Source organism: Pithys albifrons, chromosome 9 (assembly GCF_047495875.1).
Source record: "Pithys albifrons albifrons isolate INPA30051 chromosome 9, PitAlb_v1, whole genome shotgun sequence".
Lineage (NCBI taxonomy): Eukaryota > Metazoa > Chordata > Aves > Passeriformes > Thamnophilidae > Pithys > Pithys albifrons.
Window position 1 is genome coordinate 30,853,353 of NC_092466.1, and position 18,665 is coordinate 30,872,017.

An 18,665-nucleotide genomic window follows, 5' to 3' on the forward strand; every position below is an offset into this window, starting at 1 on the left:
TAGGCTAAGCAAAGACACTGAAAACATGTTTCAAAAATGTATTCTTTTTACTTACGTTTTTGCAACTGGAACTACAAAGGGCTACAGCACAATCTGTGAACCAGATACTTGTTAGAGACTGGATGAGGGTTCTGTCTCTATTCAGCAGAGACAACCAAGTCATGAAAGTTCTGAGAGAGCATTTTAACTTTGGAGTTAAGCTACAAGCCAAACTCAGGGGTGCTCACGTGCTCTTTTCTGCCTCTCTCAGTCACCTGATTCCCACAGGGCCAGCACTGTTGCATACCCAAACCCTCCAAAGTTGCGTTGAACACCTGCAATACTAACGTGCAAATGTTGGGAGTGACGAGATGGAGGGGAAGAAAGGAGTTGAAGACATACAATTTTCAGTGACAAGTTGCTCAAAGACTCTAAACCTACTGTAGCCCAGGAAACACTGGGCCATGCTCCAAGACTCCACTGAGACTACAACAAGGTTTCTGACTTCTTTTCATCCATCTTTATGACTTCCAGCTTCTCCAGGGTCCATCAACATGTTGTAACTCACAGTATGGTTACAGACACTCTTTGAAAGCCAGAAGACAGACGAACTGCTTTGTTGCAAATTAATCTATATTCTCATTTTTTAGTATTCAGTTCCTCAATAATCAATGCCACCAAATATTAAGCAATTGTATTACTGGCTGAGGAACTAATGTTGCAGATTTGCTCCAGCTGTATTGATCAACACTTTCTTGGTTTCATCTCCAGACATCTGGCCTCTATCTGAAAACGTTTCTTGCAAAAAGCAAAAGCCATCAAGCCATGATTTTTTTATTAATATTATCCTGGAAAAGAATATTGTATGTGCTCTTCAGGAATTTTACTGACACTACTGGCTGTATGTTTATCCCTTAGAATTAAAAGTTTGTATCTGAAGGAAGATACTCCTTCAGCAGTTCGGGCAGATTGGGTTCAATTGTAAAACCCTGCGTGTTACTTTGGCTGGTAGAAGTCAAAGAGCATATTCCTGACTTCATGCAGAACTGGATCAAGGACAGTCACTTTAGTTTTGAACAATCTAGTGTATTCATGGTGAACAATGTAAAGCCCTCAAGAGAAAGTTGTTTAGACCCTGACAGGGGAACACGTGAGTTAGGATAGCAGTGTCCTAATTACAGCAGTCCAGGAGTATGGGAAAGCTGCTGCAATCAGCTTGTGAGGAAACTATACTGTCTCTGGAACTGCCTTATGAAGAGCCAGCAGAAGGGTCTCTGCTCAGTGATCCCCTCTAGGCAAGCCTACAGAAAAACAAGGCTTTCTCTATGAATATTTTTATTTTAATCCCATTGAAACAGCAACTCCCAATTCCCTGCAGAGTTGGACTCTTTCATTTGCTTACAGACTCCAGACACCCACTAGAAAAAGTTTTCCATTCTTGACTGTTAAACTTTCAAATCTTACTGCCTTCAAACTCCATGATACTACAAGACAGGAAAATAAAACCCCACTTTCCCTCATACCAAAGGGTGAAAAATCCTTACTCAAGGCAAGTTTTCACATCTACAACCACTGTCAGAAACTACAGCTCTGTTCAAGCAGCTCTAAAACTATCCAGGTGGGAGGAAATGTTCCAGGCCCAGGGAGCTGCTCTTACTCTCCTCAGGGCTCAGTCTGTGGAGAAGCTGAAGGAAGTCTTGCACTCCCCTAGACCTTCACCCTAAAGCCTGATACATCTTCCCTGTCCCACCTGAACACAGCAAACTGAACACCACCAGCACTCTGCAGCTGAAGCATCATGACCTGCAGTCAGGCTGCTGCAGTGTTCCCTTTGTGACATCCAGCTGGGGACTGCTCTGTGACCTTCAAACAGGAACACAGTCCCTCAGGGGTGCTTTGGCCCCTTTACACTCACTGCTACTCTTTGGCCAAAGCCATTGCATTCACAGTCCCGTAATTGCTGAACGCCTGTACAAGTTACAGATTGATCTCACACCCCCAATGTCGACCTTTGCAAAGAGAAGAGAGGCCAAATCTTTTAGCACCAAACATTTAATGTCATGAACATGAATGGATGTGGATTTCTGAGGATTTTGCTAGAAACCCTCCAAACAAATTATTAATTATTTAACAGTTAGGGTGCCCGGCCCTTACAAGTGCAGAGTGCTGCTGGCAGAGGACACTTGAGAAGCACACTAGGAATATGAAATTACCGTTTGAACACATCTTGGTTTAATTCAAACAAACCATTCCTTCACTTACAGTGCTTTATCTGATTGACTTGTTCCTACTTCAGAAGCAACTTCTTATCATTTCAAAACAAATTACACAGATAAAATGGTCTCTGACTAAAGAGCTGTCCTAGAAGTTACTGCTTAAGCATCCCTCAAGTATACATGTTTTGAGAAGCACAAACATTCACACAATATACATGGAAAAAATCTACCTCTCCTTATGTAATGAAAATTTTGCATGCTTGTTTTCTGCAAATGAAATTTCCTACTTTCAGATGCATTGCCCTTGAGGGTACCAAGTAACACGATGAAATAACGAAAGGTTTTCGCTGTTACAATGAAGGTCAGCATACAGGAGACCATTTCTTTTGTCTCACTTTTCAGGGTGATCAGAGCATTGAGGCGATACAAGGGAAGCCAGTGCTTTTGTGTGATGCAAAATCATCAAGCTGCATGTCCAGTCATTGCCTGGTGCTGCACTGCAGCTTCTGAAACAAATCCTTGCCTGTCCCCAATGACATTAGGAGAGCTCAGGACCTGCTTCTATTTTAAAATGACAGAACCACTTTCCCTTTAAGGTTGAAAATACTCACGGATCACAGTATCTGACATTACTGTTTTGAAAGAATCACTGTAATTTATAATGGTATTCATTTATTAAACACATACATGTGGAAGTTAAATAAAGTGATAGGAAGAACAGTGTGCATGGAGCCCACAGTGAATTGAGATGGAATTTATACGGTTCACCTGACACTTGTCTGATTTAATGAAGACAGTAAATTGCAGAGCACAGTAGCTGCATTCCATGCTGCATACACCACTATGCAGCCACAGCTACTGGGGACAGATATTCCCTTTCTTCCAGCTTTGCAATACTGTCTCTCATTTGTCACACCTAGGATATTGAAGAATAGTCTCTAGGTTATAGGAGTGAAATATGCTAAGCATACCAGATAAACGGACATGAGGAAAATTACGAGGAAAAAATTATTATTTTCCTCTCCCTTACCCTCCTCACACAGAGAAGTTGAAGAATAGATTAATTCTTTGTCTGGTTGCCATGAACACTAAGAGATGCAGCGTTACCTCAGAGGAAATGATGTTATACTCACACAATGAATAAGAAATGAGAGCTGCATGGTCCTATCTCAGCAGCACAAAGCTGAGTGAAAAAGGAGTCTTTCTAAAACCCAGGCATGTGTAGATTCTAATCAGCTCTGTTTATAACGTATGATCATAGTTAATTCTTCATTAATTCCACCATGTCATTTGTTCAGAGATTACACCCTCCACATAATGACTGTTTTGGGGTACACTCCAGCAGAGGAAATTAAAATAGATAATAGCTGTGATTTTAAATAGTCTTCATAGCAATCTTAAGTTTGATTCCATTAACCTCACCCAGTCTTTAAAAGGTTTCAAAACATCCAAAAAATTGTCTACTCTCTTGAAAACAAAAGAAATGCACATGTCTAAATCACCATGCCTAGAGAACTGATGTGTTTCTCTCTTGCCCTTGGCCTCACTCTGGCATCTACCTCCCTGCAAAGCCTTCCCCTCAGGGGATGGCAAGGTGAAGGACCTTGAACCTCCAGATGCACAATTCAGCCCAGTTCAGCAGGCAGCCTGGATTTTAGAGACTGGTAATTAGCAAGTACTGAATGGAACAGCCACTAAAAGAGCACACAGCATGAAGTGCCTGTATTAATGATAATGGAGATGTTCATGTTTCACTCCTGGATTTAAGAAAACACTTAAGAAAATTAATTTGCTCTGCTTTACAAAATGAGATATACATGTGCAATGTCACCAAGCACACACTCATGTGAATAACACTGATACTTAACTATTTTACTGCTTATTTGAGTCTCTAGAACACAGATGTGTCAAGAATGACAGTACATGCTTAATATACAATCACCTTGGACTCATTTCCTTTCACTTGAAGGCTTAGGGAGAGCTGATCCTTAATAGTTTTCACAAGACTGATTTTGCTATAGGGCCATGATGTATTTGGATGGCTGTCACAAAGAGAGCAGTGTGAGTGATTGAAATGGCTCCCCTGACTCACAGCAATAAAAAAAAAATCTAGGAAAAAACCCTTACCAGATTACACAGGAATTACTTCAGCAATCCCTCTCTGAATATAAATAACACACTGCAATCAGAACTTTCAGCTTTCAAAAAAAAACTCAAAAAGAAATTGCAAAATACAAAGAAACAAACAAAAAGAAACCCTTTGGTTCAACATGCCAAAACAAAACTTTCAAGTGATGGACTTTTTAATTTTTAAAACTTAAATCAGCATTTTATGGGTTGCTTTGTTTGGTGTTGGTTTCTTTTTCAGAACATGTTCATCTTGTTATTAACTTAAATGCTTTGTTGAGCTTAAATCAAATTTGTGAATTTCAGCATATTTTTCAAATTAAGCAAACCTTACCTTAAAAATCTGGCCAATATACTCCAAATTTACAGTTATTTTGGCATACAAATGACTACCCAAAGAAGAATTCATATACTTACACTTTACATATTGGATTAATAACTCTGTAATGCTATCCACATAATGAGTTAATTAGCTGCTTAAGAAGCATGGTTAAATCAATAATAAGAGTGCAATTATCAGCTGTGGCTCAGTGATTGGTGGCCTTCCATGCCATTTATAATGGACTTATCATTGCTCTTCAAGGTTTCTTGCTGTCTGTATTTGATCATTGTTTGCTGATGTACAAATCAGTAGGTATTTAAAAAAAACCAAAACCAACCACTTATGAAGAAAATAATGTCTTTGAAATACCAAATTTTTTAATTAATCAGATTCCCCAATATTTCTATCTACTATTCAAGGTAAATGCTGTCAGATCCAACTTGCAGGTGCTCACACCCATCCTTGTTTGCCGAGAGCTGGATAAATGAGAGCATTTTAGGATGGGCTCCTAAAAACTCTCTCTTTTGATGTGGTGAGCATGATGGCCCCCAGTGCATCACTTCAGACTGGTCTCAGCCTTAAACATGCAGCCTTAAACAGTGCTCCCTGCTGTACTCAGCTGAATTACAAATAGGCTTAAGCTTGTGTGTGCACTTAAAAACTTTGCCAGAATGTTTAGCACTTTTGACTAACTAGACCCATGACAACAAAAGCAAAAATATCATACACTTTGTTTAGTCATTTGTGAGCTCTAAGAAACAACAGTGCATCTTTTTATTGTATGTTTTTCTGTCTGAGATTAGAAGTAAAAATTAAAGATTTCAAAACCAGAAGCCACTCCAAGCTTTTCTTTACTATCAGCTGAACACATAAAGCTGATCAGCCTGTCTAGTCAGAAAAAAATTTGTTTACTGAAAACTAAAACCTGCGCCTAGCACTTAGCATCATTTTCCCCCATGCATTTCAATTGCAACAGCCAATACATCTTCAGCAGCTAGAGGTTTTTAAAAGTAAAGCAAAGAGAAGCTTTCCTTGCTCTAATGCAAAGGAACTTAGCTCTCTAGAGGGAAAGATTTAAGCCCTTATTTCTAATGAGATAGGTGAGTTCCCCTCATTTTGCAGGCTATGCTACAAATGGTTGGGCTCCTGTGTGCATTTCCACTGCATTTGTCAGCATCGTGTAGAAAAAGCAACAATGTCATGGCCCATGGGTCTAATGTTTTTAAAAAATACTTCCAAGTACAATGCAACCAGACTTAAGAAACATACGGCATCTTTAAAGTGAAATCTTAATGTTTTTAATGTAATTAGAACAGAAGAAAATTCTTCTCTGAAATACCAGCAGTATGTTAACATTGCAAGCCTGAAAGACCAGGTTTCCTTCACTGCCAGCACTGCACTGTTAGCCTGCAGTGCCAGGATACCAACTCCCAAAAAACATACCTACCCTTTTCTCATTACAGAATGAAGTCCAAAATCCACCATTGTTATTACTGCACTGCTATCAAGGATTCTGGTTCTGCCATTTGCAGTAAGTGCATGTTGTCAGTCTGAGGCTGGTTAATACACTCCCTCTGAGTTACCTCTGCCCTTGTCCTCTCTTGCCACAACTCTGCCTTGAGCAGCCACCAATGTCTCCTCATCAAGCAGCAGGATGTACTCAAAATAAGGTTGCTACATGTTAAACCTAAATTTCACTGCTCGAAAATCCTCCCTAAAGCTCTACAGCCCTAAACTGTGACTGTCAAATCTAAGAACTATAGACAATGGCACTTACTGAATTGCAGTAACAGGCTACCTAGGAAATAAAGCTGGTTCCAGGCAGCCCTCGTGTTAATAAGGCTTCATATATTCAATTTATGTTTGAATGAACAAAACTATCCAAGAGACATAGGACTGAATATTCATCTGAGTAACAAATGCATAAAATAACTGATATTAACAAAATCAACAGCCACTACTTGATATGCATGTTTCTAAAAAAATAGTGATAATGCTATTTTGAATAACTGAAATAGACAAAACTGAACCAACAGTAGGAAGACCTAATGTAAAGCCCCAGTCAGAAATCTCCAAAAGCTCTGGCATGGATTTTGCTGGCCAGCTTTGACCAATCTCCCCCTGTTTCCCCTCCAGTTTTTTTTTTTCTCTTTGTGTATTTCCTCAATCTTTCCATAAGATAGTGTTGTGTTTGAATACAATCTTTGACTTTATTTTCATTTTGGGATACTACCTTTGCTCCTTTCTTGAGCAACTCATCCGGGCAACTATTTTCTAGGAAACCATGCAGGCAGGCACAGAGAGTATGTCTTATGAAAACTAGGACAGAGATTTTGACTTGTCAAGAAAATGTGAGAAAATTTTGCTGCAAATGAGAAAGACAGACACAGAAAGACATTAAGCTAAATTTTGTTTTCACCCCTAGGTTTTAAGAACTAAAAAGAATATATTTTGGTTAGCAGACTGCAATTTTAGGGAACAAATGATATTTTGTGGGTGTAAATTAATTGCTCAACATTGTACCAGAAATATCTTCAGCCTGACAAGCCCTGATTAATTTGTCATTAACTCTTTGTATATGGACCTTGACAAAGCACTAGCCTATATATCCACTGCATAAATTCATGCAACCAGATAATGGAGAAGAGATATCTTTTCAAGGACTTAATCAGATGCAATTGCTTGGATGTCCTCCAAACAATTAAATTTCTCACCCTGCTATCCACAGCTAGAGGGGTTTTATCATTTTGCCGCCCCCAGTGCCTGCATTGCTCCCCCTCCCAAGCCCTATCTCTGCCTGGGGAGGAGGGGCTGGCCAGGCCCACTGCAGTCCCTGGGCAGCAACGCGCTCAGAGCAGCGGCCCTGCAGGCACTCTGGGTGTGCTCTCTTGCAGTACAGCCGATGCTCTCAGGGAAGAGAGATGTCCTCTTTACCATCTTATCATTGCCTTTGGTGCTCAGAGAGCCTGTCTGCACTGTCCTGAAAGGAACTGCAGCCTCCCTGAACTCAGCAGGGTGTGGGGCCCAGGTCCCAGCAGAGACTGAATTTTTGTTGTCTTTGTCCTTCCTATTCCGCTCCCTTCCCTCCCGCGTTTTATCTCCTGACTCAGCATGGACAAAACATTTTGGGCTAATAAGGAGTTCCTCAGAATGAGGGGTTCATCTCCCAGCACCTAGTTACAGCCAAGATAAAACCAAACTTCTGGGTCAGCTGCCTCAATGCTCCTCCTGTAGCTCCCTTTAAAACACTGTTCCCATTTCACTATTAAGGTCCTTGCTAATATTTTCATTCCCTTTTTCTCATCTTTCTTCAAACTGGCTGGTTTTAAAAGAGCACCAGCCTTGTTGCTCATTTGCATTCAGTAGTAAACAAGGAGAAAGGGGCAGCTTTGCTGTTGGGAACAAAGGGCTATGATTTTGAACAGCTTCCCTGCGGATCTTGTTTGGTCACAGCATCTCTTGGCTTTTCAACCCAAGGCAGATTGTGCATGTGGCCTTTCAAGCTGAATTTATTGCATATGTTCAGTGGTTCTGCTAATTGGACCTCTGACTTGACCACAATTCACTGAGTTTAGCTTCAAGGATAACAAGCACGTAGGTCAACAAGGAGATACAACATTATAAAATACACTAGATTTAGCCTTTTTAGATTAAATGCATGCCCTTTTAAAACCAGGATTTGGACTACTTTTCCATGCATTCGGTGGGCTAAACAGAGACAATTCTGAAACAGCTTTACAAACAATATGGGTTTCTATCTGCAACTTAACTAGGAGGATCAGTCATTCTAAAATAGCCTTCGGTCAATGGCTTGGTACATTATATTAAAAGAAATAAACTAAATAACTGTAAATTGGCTATTTATACTCAATACTAAGGACTATAATTAGAACTGTTACCATGCATCATTCCTCCCCACCAAAGGCTTTTTAAAAAGCACAAACTTCTTTAAAAACACATTTCTCCAGAATTATGCCCGGACACCAGCAAAAATGTTCCTGAGAGTTGTGGGCACAGCCAAGAGGTCACACACCAGGGCAGCACATAGAAACTCAGAGGTCATTAAACAACTATAAATCCTGCATGGCCCTTATTTTGTACCAGTAGTCCTTATGCAAGACATGCAAAATATATTCTACATATCCAGAACAGACCAGTCAGTGCTTGCCATTTGAAAAGAGATCCTTAAAATGGACAAGAACAAAAATATAGAGGCATTTTATGGACAGGAAAAACAGAGATTAAATAAACTGCTTAAGATCACACTGAAAGAGCCTGTAGGAGAACCTCCTATTCTCTTTGTTTTTTGCCTGGATGACTTCGAAGTTTGCATACTTTTCTCTTTTATGTGGGCAGTATGTGCTGATTGTGCAAAACATTTATTAAGCCTTCTTTAAGCATAAACAGACAGTCTGATATTACTAAAAAGGTAGACAGAAAAATATCAGATACCAACATCAAACAACATATACTTTCCCATAACTGTTAAAAAGCGTTGGCTGTTCCTCAGGCTGCCCTACTTAGAAACTTTGATTGTGCACCCACTGTCATAAGACATGTTTTCCTCTCAACATCTTTTTAATCTTTTCAGACTGGTAGAAAAACAGCAGTCTTTACTTATCAGAATTTTGATGTTTAACAGCTTCAAAGTGCTGGTGGTTTCAAATTAACTCAAGTGGTAGGAAAAACTAGGACTGCAGGTATCCAGTGCATTCACTAATTCTCCTTGAAGATGTTTTTTTGGGTTTTGGTTTGGTTTTTTTGTTTGTCTGTTTGTTTTTTTGCTTAGATGGTAAAAATGTAATAAAGGAAACCTTTCCCACTCAATTCTCAGTAATACTTCTCTGTGGGATGTTTTAACTTTTCAGAGTTGTGTAAGAAAAAGGAAACTCTTCATCCACACTCCAAAACATGTTGTCTGCTACCACCTGGCCAAAAAAAAGAGTCTCTTTTGAGATAGGCTTCCTCAGAAAAATGCTGCATTTGCTCACACACAGATTGAGTCTCTTTTCTAACTTGCTGCACCATGAGGCATTTGGTACATCTGTCTCTACTCTTGGGGAAATCTTTCCCCTTGGGCATAGCAAGCATCTTAGCTAGGCTTATTCATGGGTGCTTCAAGGTCTAGTCAGCACACTATTTCTGAATAATATTTACATTAATTTACCTATAGTCTGAGCATGAAAACATTAGCCTCAGCACCAGAGATGATTGCTAGATTCATACAAATCCAAAGGGAGAACAGGTTACAGACTGAAATCACTCAGACACTGATATTTCCTCATGGGCCAATGGTAAATTCAGTAGATGAGATGGTTGCAAATCCTCAACATTAAGCTAATGATTAATGAATTGGAAACAACTCCATTTTCAGAGATACCATGGCAGGGTCCAGAAGAAGAGGTGATTCAGTTATGGGAGAAAGAAAAAAATCTGCGTATGAGAAACTAAAATTATTCCACCTATGAAGGAAATTCATCTAAAGCTATAAATGCCTGTATTTATAAGACATTCTGATTCCATCCTGGAAAAGTGACTGTAGCCTAACTACAGCCAGTGCCTCAGTTCCATCTTTGTCTTCTATTAGTAAAATACCCCATAAATTCTTATTGGAAAGTGGAGGGAATATCTATCCAGGGGATATTGCACAACTCTTTTTCTACAAGTTCCCAGAGAAAACTGCAGGCCACCTCCAGCTGGTTGAACTTGAGGACAAGACATAGGACATGCCACAGGGTAGGATGACTGCCTGTGAAAATCTTGCTTAACTGAAGGAAGTCAATGATGGAGTTATTCTGCATCCTGACATTTACAAGTAATTCACCAGAAAATGAACCAAGGTGCTCAGCAGAAAGTGAGTTCCACAACTGTATCTTCTAACAACAACAGATAGGGCAGGTAAAAGTATGGTTTATTAGAGGGCACAGACAGGATTCTATCAGCTTTTAGCATTTTAATACTGCCTTTAAGAAAAGCTCTTTAGAATATGCAAATCAGTGTGCTCTAACTGAAAGGTAGTTATCAAGAACTGCACTGACTTGTGAATTGTTCTGAGCTTTGTGAACTCAGAATGAGATGCAGAAATTGCTGATGATACTGTAATTTAAAGAATTTTGAAAGAAAAGACACAGAAGTTTGAAAAAAAACGTTAAACTTTTTGATCTAATGATTTGCTCCTTTCACGTTGTCTTTCATTAAAAATTCCTAATTCCTTTAGGAATCCACAACAGCATTGCAACAAAATCACACTGGAAATGACAGGGATGAAGAAACAAGTTATTTATACACACCCGCAGCACTTCTGAAAACACCGTTAACGACTTTGTGGACAGCTTCTCCCTAAGGACCCAGCCTGGCTGACAGCAGGGGCTGAGCCAGGCTTTCCTGCAGCCACTGCCCAGGGAACACAGTTCCGCTGAAATTAAAGCCCTTGCAGCACCACGCAACCCCTTCCAGCATGAGTGTTCCCTAACACAGGCTGAGACGCGCTGTAGGAAACAGGGACACTTTGGAGACTCAGGGCTAGGGATGAACTGCTGCTAAACACACAGTGGGGGAGTCCCAGCCAAATCCCTGACCACCATCTCCCCTCCTGCTCCTGCCCTGCACGCATACAAACTCACTCACATCATACATGCATTGCAGATGTTTTACTGTGTGTAAATCCCCCCTTGCAGAGGGTATGAGGTGCTGTACTCAGGCCGATGAGAGCACAAAGATGTCACACAGGCAGCTGTTTAGCAGAGCACCACCCCCAGCATGACAAATCATCATTAGTGTAAATGGGTTTTTGTGGTTACTCCTCACTATTAGTGAACTATGCAAGTACTTGAAGTCATATTGGTTACTAGTTGCCTGTAGCCTATCAGAGTTTAAGGATTTGCATAATGACAGTGCTTTAAAAATAGGATTATGCAAAAACAACCACTTAGCAGCTCCAGGAAATACTTTCATGACACAATTCAGCAACTACTTGTCTCCTTTTCTGACTCTTCTCTTAACTCTCTCACTCCACCAGAGCCTGGTCACTTAAGAACATCTTATTTCAAGAAGCAGCAGCCACAGGGTTAAGGACAAGTCTGCACCTCAGAGCTGAATTGACAAGATTTCTCAAAAACACATATACTTTTCCCTTCAATATTTTACAAAAACACAAACAATTGACATATTATACCTTCATCCCATCCATGTATATGTACTTATAGGTGCATTACAAATGAGTGTGGAATACATGAATGTAATTCATAGAATGGTTTGGGTTGGAAGGGACCTTAAAAACCATGTAGTTCCAATCCCCTGCCATGGGTAGGGATACCTTCCACTACACCAGGTCTCCCTTCACAAGGGAAGCAAGTTACAAGATCACAGTGGGCTTTATGTATTTATAAATTATTAATTTAGTCGCTGAAGCCTCAGGCACACCTGAAAGCCTGACTGGCTCCTGGTAGAGATGGGGTCACCAGAAACACCAGGTTAAATGCCACTGATAGAGATTTTGTTGAAGTAGCCTCCACCAGGATCTATATGTCATATTATACCCATGAAATAAATGCAGACATAGTATGTAACTTGTCATGATGGGACAGTGGATACTTTTTAAGGTACAGACGTTGATTTCCAGCTTGCACTCATTAGAAATCACTGTGTTAACAGAGGACTTGTCTACTATCCCTTTCATCAAGATCTGATGAAAGTATCGCTTTTATAAAATCCCATTAATTTCAGTTGCATTAATATGGAGTGGAATAGATTCTGCATAAACCAGGATATCAGAAACATACGTGAACCCCTTCTGCCTTGTACTTCATTTATGAATGATTTTCAATGAAAAAATAGAAATATTTTGAAATTAATTCTCAAAATGAGATTTAAAGTTGATACACAAAAGTGTATCTGCACAACAGCTCAATAAGCTGAAATACAAAACTGTGAATAGAACACAGCTGAAAACCCAGAAAGTTAGGTAAAATACAGCATTCAGGTTGCTGAAACAAATCATAAGTTTTCTAAAGTTTTCAGATGAAGGTGACTATGCAGTACATGTCCTCTATTTTTCTGGAGCTACAAAGGCAAAATAAAGTTTTAGTTCTGGTACATACTAAAAATGCACCGAATTGCTTGTGTACATCTCAGGGTACTAAATCTCACGTGGGACAAATTCATACTACTGAACTAGTCATAACTTTCAGTTTATTGGCAAAATTATGATTTCTTAAAAAAAAACTTGTTATTTCAGTCTAGTTGTCCTGTCCACATTAGTCTTATTTGTATAAATACTAAAGATTTCCCTTCCAAGTCACCACACAGTGATTTCTGTAAAAACAAACAAAACAAAAAAAAAAGACAACCAAAAGCTGACCTCTGCCATGGAGGTCAGTAATTACCCACCTTGCAGAACACTAGGCAACAAAACAGAACTCCACAAAAATACCACATCAGGCAACAGACACATAAGAAAGATTTTTAAAAGTGTTATATGATCCCAAATATCCACCAGAGATAGCAGAGCCTGAGCTGCTGAATGCCCAAAGCTGAAGCTGCAAGGATGGAGGATACTCAACACATTGAAAATTAGGACATTGCTTGAACTTGTCTCACATACACTGAATTATCCTCTGAAGACATCCATCTTTTTGCATTTAAAATATAAGGCTATACCCTGAGTTAGATAACTGAAGCGAGGAACAATATGGGGCAGCTGTACCATCTCTGTGGAGGTCATCACCTGAAACAGCTCTCCCATCCCATTCTAACAGGGAGGTTTTATTTTATAGAGAGCTAAAAGGCCTAAGAGATTTCCAACTGGACAAGCAATGCTGGGCCCCACCAAACCCTTGAGGCCCAAGTTCTCTCTGCCTTTACCACAGTCCTGTCTTTGTCCAACTGCCTCAGCCAGAAAATCCGATACCACTCTGGCAGTGGCCTGAACAGCTGCACAGATTTCTGAACAGCAGCAAATCCAAATCCAGCCCTTTATTGTTTGAACTTCCAGGCATATCACTGTGGGAATACATCAGGCTTTCGATGGGAAGGAATTGTTTTTTTAATACAATTCACAACTCAGACTTTTTTCCTTCTCTATTTCTCTCCTCACCATATACACCAAGAGCCTTAGTTCTCAAACTTGCTTCATCAGACTAGGTCTGAGTCTATCACTCAATTTTAGCAGGTGCTCAGTCAGTTCCACTAGTTGAGAAATATTTTGGCTCAAAGTAACAAGCATTTAGTGAATGGCCAAGGGGAACAGATTCAAAATATGCAAGACTTATCCTGAAGCCATCAATTCAGGCAAGTTAAGAATTTGAAATTAGGAGAGCTTTGACTTTTGGCACAGGATTTAATATTCATATATTCATAATCACATAAAGAGATTTACTTTTTAAAAAATCACTGTTCAGCAACCATATTTGAACTTTCTTTTGCTTCAAAAGCATCCCATTTCCCTCTTTCCCCAATCTCAAAAAAAAACCCACCAAAACACCAGCACACCAAAAAACCTGGGTGGAAAAAACAGAAGGATAAAAGACTCCAACCAAGTAGTGGAAACAGGATTAATTTCCACTCACTGAGAGCTCAGATGTAAATCTCCTCACTGAGCCATCTTCCTATAACACGAGGCCGCCCATTGTTAGTCCTCCCTCTTCTCCATCTCCTCCCACCACAAGCTGGTAACATTAAGTATAACACGGTTTATAACCCAAACTGACATTTGCATAGTAATTAAAGGCCATTCGTTGTGACTGCACAATCCTGAGGCATCGAGAACGTGAAGAGGAAAAGGTAAATGTTTTAAACCTGCTTAAATAAAAATATAACAGTGCAAATTTTTTTCCAGGTTTATAAACAACAAAGTAACACTGAGCAGTGCCCACTTCAAATGATGCTGTAGTGCTACCCACACAATACAATGCAATCGTTTCATTCCTTTGGGGGTCATCTTCAAACAGGGAATTGTTTTTCCAGCTGAATAGAAACACTCTTTCACTACCAAGCTTCATGCTAGTAAGAATTCAACGTTGTTAGTAGATATCTCATCCACCAGTGCCCCTAAATGTCTATCAAAAACACCTTTCCATTTAGTCAGATTTGCCTCTGACAGAGCATCATGTCCAAAGTCAAGACGGGACTGAAATTTTCCTCACACCTAGAAAAGATTCACTGACTTAATTTTTTTTCAGAACCTAATAACATGATCTATTCATTTACCATAGGTCTTGCTCCCAGATGTTAGTGCAACATCTGCCAGGTTTTTGCCTTTAAACAAATGAGTTAAGGAAGAATCATTCATGCCCAACCAGTCTAGATCCTACTGCCAGTCTCAACTGTTCAGATACCATGAAACAGATCCGTAATCCAGATTTGGTTTACAGGTTGTTTTGGTGTTTTGTTTTGAGGATAGGGATTTCTACTTGTTCTCTGAGTTTAAAGCTTTACCTGGTAACTGGTAGACTTGCACATGAAAATCAAAATTTGTACTAAAACCTTAACATGGCTGAGATCTGTAAAACATTTGACAGTCCTTAGAGAGCTGAGGGGAAAGGAAAGAGTAGGAGTCCACCAGCCAGAACATGATGGTGCCCTCCTGGGGTACCACTGCCCCTGGGAGGTGTTTCCAGCTCTGCTAGGTTGGGAAGTCCACCCTATCTCTCCCAGAGCTGGGAGCAGAGCCTAGCCCAGAACATGCAGGAGCTCCTCAAAGCCACTGAGCAGCTGTACACCTACAGGTTGATCTTTCCTGGCACAGCATTTCAATTTATATCCATTAGGAAATTGCAGGGCAAATTTTCCAGCACACCTGAAAGTTAAGGAAAACCTTTAAACACCATGAGTCTTATGATGCAATTAGCAGGATCTGTGACACTGGCATTAATTACTTTCCCTGCTGCCCACAGGTTTGCAGCAGTAGAGGATGTAAGAGCAACAGCCTTTAATATCTCAGGGACAGCAGCAGCCAGACTTTGCATTACAATCAAATCATTCTGTTCCCAAAGAACATGCCAACTCCTGAGCACTACACACAAATGGAAATCACTTCAGTCCTACTGAATATTGTATAAAACATAAATCATTGAGTATGTGCCAAGACCTGCCCATCTTTTCTGCTATGTACTGAACAGAGAATGTGAAAAAAACCCTCTGCGATTTCACCTTTATTTTAGGAACAGCACTGACTAAGCAACTAATTTCTTTCCAGACATTATTACAGGATAAACAATTTCTAATTTTCACAAAACTAAGCTGCACTATAAAGTATCAAGCAAGCCATCCTATCAATCACTTATTTTTGAGGGTGGCTTGGCTTGTTCTGTGATACCACTTAAGGCTCAGGTCTGCCCTTGGATGTACTCAAACCATTTGCAGTGTAAGGCACTGCACAACCATCCAGAGGCAGAAGTGCATGAAGCCGTAATATAGACTCAAACAGAATCAATGGGAAACCTGGATAGTGCAGACCCTGCACAGTGCTCCCTTCCCTTGCTGGCTCCATCCCTTTCTATTGCATGAGTTACAGTGCAGGCTCTGAACCTTTCAGAACCTTTCAGCTAAGGCCTGAAGTGTCCTGTATTCAGGCAAAGAGAGAGTGTGGTCAGCCCATAGGACACAGAAGCACAGCATCTCTACAGAGCAAAGGAGCAGTTTGAAAATACCTCACCTTGAAAATAAAAAGGATTGGATATAATACAGGGGTTTGTTTTGGGTCTATTTTTAAAAAGGTCATGCCTCTCATAAAAGTATTGAAGCAAGCCTTAACAGAAGGGTTATTACACTGTAAATTGCTTAACCAGCCAAAAGCAGGGAAGTATTTCCCTCAGACTGCAATCCTCCTACTAAACAGGAACATAAATCAGCATGACTGTTGCTGGTATCATCAAGTCTAGGACACTGGGTGCTCCCACCAGCCTTACTTTCTAACCATTGGCTGCCTTGGGCTCCTTACTGTATAAATTGTCCAGAAACATTAGCATTCTCTGTTGTTCCAATTGATTGGAAGACTCTAAAGGATATTTCTGCATACTGCTTTAGCAAAGGGTTAGCTTTGTGCAGTATCATGTGATCAACAAAAAAATCCCCGAGTACTGCTTGTGGGTGGTGCAGAGGAACAAGAAGTGACTCACAACTCATAGTGGAAAAATTGGGGGGAAAATGTTTTAAATAGTCAGAAAAGTACAAAATGGCAAACCACAATTATTGGACTTCCTACGCCCCATGTACTGGATAACAAAACCTTGTCTTTGATATAAGACTAATGCCCGAATGTATATGTGTTAATTGAAGCCATTGCTGCCTTTTGCTCGATTCTGCTGCTAGAGAGGGCCTTTACATGCTCTGAATCTGCAGAGTCCTAAGGAAACCCAGAAAGGAACTGGAATAAACTACCAAATCACAGTGTGACACTAAGGAGTCAGGGGGCAGAATCAAAAAAATCTCATTTGGTGGAGCAAAGGCTCTCTCTTTTCTCTCATTCTTAAGATGCAGAAACAAAATACTGAAAGAAATCCACATATTTGACATTAATAAGCAGATATTTATCCATGTGCCACTCTGGTTGCTAAGAGATTTCCTTTCTACAGCACAGTGTTGTATAAACAATAAAGCATTTTTGTCCACAAAGCAATTGTCTCACCTCACTGAATCAAGAGCCTCTCAGTGCCATATCCCTTCTATATTGTTCTAATTATGAGCTGTGAGAAAGCACCCTCACACAAAGACAGTATATGGATATGGTTGGGCACACTATTGTTAAACTTGAGCACATCAAGTACAACGTGGGCTCTCTGCAGCATGAGCAGAGTTAGCTGAGAGACTGTACATTTTAGCTCACAAGCCATAAGTAAATATGGGTTCACAAGCAGCTCCTGCAATTCTGTACTGCTGGGGTAATTTTCAGCAGTAAAGGAAACCACCCGGACAGATACATCACAGACTACACATAACCTAAACAGCAAACAAGAGGAACATTCCTCATTCAGGCTGGTTTCAAACAGCAGCACCTCAAAACTGACCTCAAAGACAGAAACTGATTTCCATACTGTTCTTTACACTGGAAGATGACTCAGAAGATCTATATGTATACATTCACACAGAAAAAATACCCACAGTTTAGATGGCTGCAGCAAATGTACTGCAGCATGTTAAGAGCCTCCTAATGTGCTCACTAGAACAGAAGGCAGTGGGTTTCTGAGTGCTTTTCATTATGGATAATACTGCCATGGCAGAGAAGAAAGAGAAAAGGGCAGGAAAATGCTGACTCTCGCCCAACTAAAAGATGCACATATGTTAGAGGAAATCTACATGTCATTTTGGAAGCACATGCACTGCTTCTCGGAGCATATGAAGATTATCCAATCCTCCCTTAGGGGGACTTCACAAAGGCACACAGAAATACTACATATCCAGGTTTCTGTTAAGACAACTGACTCCTTGATATGTTCTTGAAAAATTATAACAAAATACATCCAAAGACAAGAAGTCATGGAAGGGCCTAATTTCTCTGGAGCAGAGTACAAGGTGTCATTTTTAAGGACATACCCTCAGAGCTGCCAAAGTGGCTGGCCTCTTTATCTGTCATCATGCCACAAACCGTAACTATTTTGCTTTATACCTTAGAGAGAAACAGTAAGCCTGGAATCACACAGAGGCTCCTGAACTGAACAATGAGCAATGCAGTGCCTACTGAATTTTTCAGATCCTAGTTTGCTGAAGGCTTTTCTGCAGCTAAGAAATCTACAGCAGAGAGAAACCAGGCTCTGATCTCAGTCACATATTTCCCTAACAAAAGAAAGTTGCTAATAACAGATTGTTACTGCTCAGTTCTGTAAACCAGCCCACTGTTAGGAAAAAAGGAGAAACACTGAAACACCTTATTTTTGTAACATTATCCCAAAACCGAATGTTTCAGAAGCCAAACATGCGACAGTCCCAACACAAAGCAAAAAATCTGCCTCTACATACATCCCTTTTAAGTACATGTATGTAAGACTAAACTGTTATGCTGTTAAACCTATGAGAAAGCTCAGCAT

The 18,665-nt window shown here is 40.1% G+C and overlaps 1 protein-coding gene across 12 annotated transcripts in view; it reads right to left on the reverse strand.

The window, feature by feature from the left end:
• The window catches only part of ANK3 (ankyrin 3), a 353,784-nt gene that overhangs the window by 182,886 nt on the left and 152,233 nt on the right, over positions 1-18,665 (reverse strand). The gene's annotated exons all lie outside the window — the stretch shown is intronic.